At 34.9% G+C, this 6,000-nt stretch overlaps 1 protein-coding gene across 1 annotated transcript in view; it reads right to left on the bottom strand.

The window, feature by feature from the left end:
• Positions 1-5,364, bottom strand: part of sipa1 (signal-induced proliferation-associated 1) — an 80,568-nt gene extending 75,204 nt beyond the window's left edge. The window contains exon 1 of the mRNA XM_079809850.1: positions 5,232-5,364. The gene's annotated coding sequence lies outside the window, so the exon portion shown is untranslated. The remainder of the gene's footprint in view (positions 1-5,231) is intronic.
• Positions 5,365-6,000: the final 636 nt, after the last annotated feature.

Here is a 6,000-nt window from a genome sequence, read left to right on the forward strand (position 1 = left end):
TTGAACTGAATAATAAAACACTGCACAGTCTTCACTGCATAAATTATAAATCGAATATAGATGAATCCTTATTAAAGCTACAAAAGTTATTCAGTCAAGAGCAGTGAGTGATTTTCTCTTTGTCTCTTGTTCTTTGATTATCCTTAAAGGGATAGTTCACCCACAAATGAAAATTAGCCCATAATTGACTCACCCTCAAGTCATCCTAGCTGTATATGACATTCTTTTCAGATGAATGAAATATGAGTTATATTACAAAAGTCCAGGCTAATCCAAGCATTAGAATTGGATTTATAGTTGCTCTGTTTTTGAAGTCCATAAAAAGTGCATCTGTCCGTCAAATAACTGCTCCACAAGGCTCCGGGATGTTAATAAAGGCCTTCTGAAGCGAATCGACGCGTTTGTGTAAGAAAAATATCCATATTTAAAACTTTATCAAGTAAACTTTCGGCCGACCGCCTTCTGTAGAAAAGTGTTGAATGTTGAAAGTGAAACTCAAGATGTGTACGTGACGTCATGACGAGCCTACCTGGTCGCGTTAGTCTTTCGATTGGCAGGGGAACTTTCAACAATTTTTCCATATATTGAACAGGGAAGGCGGTCAGCCGAAAGTTTACTTTATAAAGTTTAAATATGGATATTTTTCTTACACAAATGCATCGATTCGCTTCAGAAGGCCTTTATTAACACCCCAGAGCTGCGTGGAGCACGTTATTTGATGGGCAGATGCACTTTTTATGGACTTCAAAAACAGAGCAACTATAAATCCAATTCTAATGCTTGGATTAGCCTGGACTTTTGTAATATAACTCATATTTCATTCATCTGAAAGAATAATGTCATATACACCTAGGATGACTTGAGGGTGAGTAAATTATGGGCTAATTTTCATTTTTGGGTGAACTATCCCTTTAATGACAGACAGCAGCAGGTTTATTAGGCTGCTGTCACTTTAAGACCTGACGCGGATCTGACACCCATCCCATTTTCTCACAACTCTACATTCATGTAACACTTTTCAACTCATTTAAGACTGTGCTTATGAGGATACTCGACAAGATGGGAGGTTTTGTCCGTTAAAGCATGAAAAAGAACCCAATGCTGTCTGAAGTAACATTCTGTGCGAGTGTTTCTGTGTTTGTTCACAGCAAACCGCTTCATAGACAGTGTGCCAGTTCGGATTTGAGTTCTTTTTTCCATCTTATCATGCTCGAATGGTTTAATATCACTTGAATGAATGAGAGCGTGATCATATACTGTAGCACATCCAAAGGATGACAGAAATAAACAAATATTTTTAAATAATTATATAATAATTATAATTATAGGCCTATATATACATCCCAGACATTGTGGGATCATTTTGTGGCTTCTCAATTGATAATGCGATCTGTCTCCCTTACTATAGCTCTTAGGGTATATAGAGCATCATCTACATCAACATAGCTTCCCATCATTTAGGTCAAAGCATTTAATATTTAAGTGTTCCATTTTAACATTACACTATATTTAGCTTCAGTCGCTAGTTAGAGCAGGGCAGCGAAAGTGTAATGGAATAAAAGAAAAATTACATAATGTTTTCATCCACTTCTTGGGCTTTTTTCTAGTTACGAGTGTTTGAGTCATTCTCATTACCTCACACTGTCATATGTCCGAGCAAAGAAGTTTGTTTGTCTTCGCCAAAATTAATCATTACATTTTTGTTATGAGAGTTTCAGCATTTCTGTTCATTGCTTTACTCTTCTTTAGTGGTGTTATTTCCCACAGCGGTTGGTGTCCGTGGCATTAAGCTCTGAGTTTCCCACAGACACTCACAGCACCTTCATTGATTTTTGTCTCTTTGCACCAAGGAAATGCTGAGACATACACATACTAATGTTTAATGCTGTTTTTTTTTCTTGCATTATCATTTTCTTGAAAAATCCTATATTTCATCAGACATGATAGTAGAGTATGTCTCATGTTTTTAAACACATGCATACCTTAGATAATTCTGTGTCTTATACTATGGCAACGTGATATCATGGTAGCCTATATTTGTAAGTATTTTACCACACATACATGTAGGCCTGTGTTTGCATACACTAAAATGTTGCTAAAATATTGACAACATCTAAACCTTTAAACCCATCCAATCCTTATTTAATCTATGAATATTCAATTAATTGAATTATACAGCTGATTCTACTGTATTTATGATCAATGATATTGTTTTAAATCACATTTTAACGCAGTTGACTCATTTACTTTGAAACAATCTGGCACTAGAAGTCACACAGAACAGAATAAAAATGACAGATTGCTTAATGTCAAACAAGACAACACTAGACAACACTGTGTAATAGCCTACTTTGATACAGTTTTTTTCATATAACCCCATAAATTATTGTGATTACACGTCTGTCTGTTACATTTTTCTTTATACTCTATATTTTTAAAGAAACGGTTAGGGTTAGGCTTAGAGATAGAGACAAAAAAGGTGTATTGCAACAAAACAATATTGTCACGCTAAGTTGAAACGTGGCTTTGTTTGGGTTTGGGGATAAGTCCATTGTTAGTTTCAGAATCTACCCAAATGTACAAAAAAGTATGTATTTATAAGGGTTGTAATGGTATATCGGTATGATATATCACGGTATGAACACATACGATTATCATATAGTGCACATTTGCTTATCTAACGTTACGGTATTGAAGAAAAAAAAAATCAGAAGGAGAATCTCACCTGCGCATAAGCAATTTATTTCCACTTGACAGCTAGACTCTCAATTTGTTCTTGTCCTCGAGGATAGAAATGCGATTTGAAAAAAATGTGGACGCAAATGTGGCTACAAAAGATGGAAACACATCGAACATTTTCGCCTATATTCGAGAACACCATCCCTCCGTGCAGATAAAGGTATGCTCCGTTTATAATGTAAGGCCGTATGATCTCCGTGATGCAGAGTAATCCCAGAATCCAGTCATGAAAATGGAATTTTCCCACAAAACGCGCAAATTGATGGATGGATGGATGAATCGAAAGTAAAGCTGCAAAGTAAATCAAATCGCGACATGGTCTGTGGATATTAAAAGCGCAAAAGACTGCTCTATAATCTAGGCCTACTTGTTCTTCACTACAACCCGTCAAAATAAAAGTTAGGTTTAATTTGAAGAAATTATCACAGAAATATTACTATTGTAGAATGTAGCCTACTTCTTAAAAAAAAATAAAAAATACAATTTATTTAAACATTATTTAAGGAATCACATTTTTGTCCTTGTTTTAATTTAGTGAATATCTGCAGCATTTTACCAAAAAATAAAAGTATAAAAGCTGTTAATTTTCATGTGATTACATTTTCAAACATGAATTAAATCGTTAATTTTATGCGTTCATTTGATTACACTGTTTTTGATCATATATTTGTATTAAATCATAAAAAGAAAAATCCATAAGAAAAAATCTAATCCATAATCAATTAAATTTGATTAGACATGTTTTTGATGATTGAAAGAAAAAAAAATTCTATAATAAAGTATAACAAAGCATTTGTTCAAACAAAAAAACAGTTTGTATTCATCTAACGGCCATTTTAACTGATGATAATAATAATAATAATAATAATTGATAGTTTAATACTGTATACCGTGAAACTGTGATATGTTATCATACCGTGAAAATCTCATACCGTTACAACCCTTGTATATAAATATATACATATGAATACCTACTTATAAACAATGAGACCAGTCTGAAAATGGATACATTTGTACACTTCCATCACTTACTAACTAAGTCCTCTGTATTTCAGCATCACATAGGTGAAAATACATAATGACCAGCTTCCCCAGAGCAACTGTAAGCACTGAAAGTAAAAATGGCAGTCCTGGTGCAAAAGCAATATTATAAGAAAATTTAAGTCCACAATTTCAATTACAGAGATACATTCTGACATATTTTCCTGCAGCCCAGATAAAGAATAAACCTTCATAGGTTTTCAGTATGTACACTACCAAAATGAAGCTACTCTTGTGAAAAAGAAGTGTGCTTAATTGTATTTAAAATGCACTTAAATCTTAAAAGTATATATCTTAAAATACTGTATATGTGAGGTAAAGAGAGTACACTTTCATGAATTTTTCTTAACACATGCACTTAAGTACATTTTTAAAAATGTGCTTCGCAATAAAGTCAAATTAATTCAGTTAAATCAGTTTTACTTTTAACATTTTGTCGTGTTTTAAAGTATACTTATTTGTATGGGTTAACTAACATAGTAAAGCATATGTAAGGTTCTTGATTATAATTTCAACTGCAGAGTGTTCTTTGATATTACACTTAATATTCATATGTTTTAAATGTTCTAAGTTGTAACTTCATCATTACAAATGTGCAATTACAAATATATTTAAATACCTGACATACAAGTTTCAATAGAAATGACTATTTTACCACAAATGCTTGTAAGTACATTCAGCAGTACACTTTAACCATATTTAAAAGACAAAATAAGTATGAAATTGCATAAACATATACTAAAGTCCTATCTAAGAGGGTCAAAAAAGCTTAAGTTCAACTAATTGCATTTAATATAAATTTAAACTATGTAATAACATGTTATTAGTTGTAATAACATGCAATTCCATACTAAGTTTTAAGTGTACTTCTTTTTCACAAGGGCATAGGGGTCCTTATCTACTCTGATGCATTGGAAGCAGTTTCAAGAGTCACACCTCCAGGCAAAAACAATCAAATAAACCCAACAAGCACATGTGTTATGGAAGCACCTGAAAAGGCAGAGGAAGAGAACGGACTTGCTAACATCATCACATCTCAATAAATGTAACAAGGTGCAAGATGCCATTGTGCAATTAACCACATTCTATGTCAGCTGCACAGGGTCAAGTGCTGCCATGAAAAGCCATGCAGTCGTACCCTTTGTTGTGCTTGCTTACGTAAGATTCTGTTCTTCCTATTCTTTTCTCGCTCTGTATCCCACTCCCTCCATTCTCATCTATTATCAACGTATCCCTAGAGCCCGGAATACAACCCTTCCCCCATCCTACCAATCAAATGAGAAAGAGATTGATAGAGACGCTACAGTGCATCTTGCATTTTCCTTGCCACCTTGAACACCTTCAGCAGTGGCGGTTGCGGAAATAACTTCAGTGCAAATCATCTGTGCAAACATCCCAGTCCTCCTTTTTAGGAGTCCACAGAAATAAAATGTGGGGGAAAAAATCCTTACCTTCTTTATCTATTTTTCACATTCTCTCATATTCTTTGTCTCCATAATCTCTGTCTATCATCTAGTGCACATCCTCAGCAAAGATCTGCAGTGGCTCGGTGTCTGTGTCAGAACAGCGGTCTGCGCGTGTGTGAGTGCGTATGCATGTATGCGAATGCAAGCCAGCAATGACGTGCAGACGTGTGAAGCTAGCAGAGCACAGTTTCAACCTCAGACATCACTTCCTCTGCTTCACAATGTGTTTCCCTTTACTGTGTTGACACATCCTCTTCTCTGTCTCTCTGTTACTTGTATCCTTCACACAAACCACACATGCAAACGCAGAACGGGATGTACACGGTTAAAAATAAAGGTTCTTTATTGGAATCCATAAAGAACCTTTAATTTTACATTCATGGAACCTTTCGATTGCACAAAAGGTTCTTTAACGTGGAAAAAGCTCCTTTAGATTATTAAAAATGTCCTTCTTTTGGGAACTGTTCTCTGAAAGGTTCCAAAATGGTTCTTCTATGGCATCGCTGTGAAAACCCCTTTTATAACGTTTATTTGTAAGGGTGTACAGCAAGATGTGCAGTTCTAAATGTACAGACAAAAAAAAAAGGTTCTTACCTCCCAGTTTTCATTTCAGTTCCACATAAACACTTCAATTCATGCTAGCAGTTTTGTGATCTCTCTCCCCCAGTGAAGGCTGCTCTTCCTTCACCCAAATATATCAATGCAGAAATGCAAAATCCAGCCTTGACAGCTTGCCCTGAGAAGCTCACTATGC

This window comes from Gobio gobio (assembly GCF_949357685.1).
Source record: "Gobio gobio genome assembly, chromosome: 2".
NCBI classification, from domain to species: Eukaryota; Metazoa; Chordata; class Actinopteri; order Cypriniformes; family Gobionidae; genus Gobio; species Gobio gobio.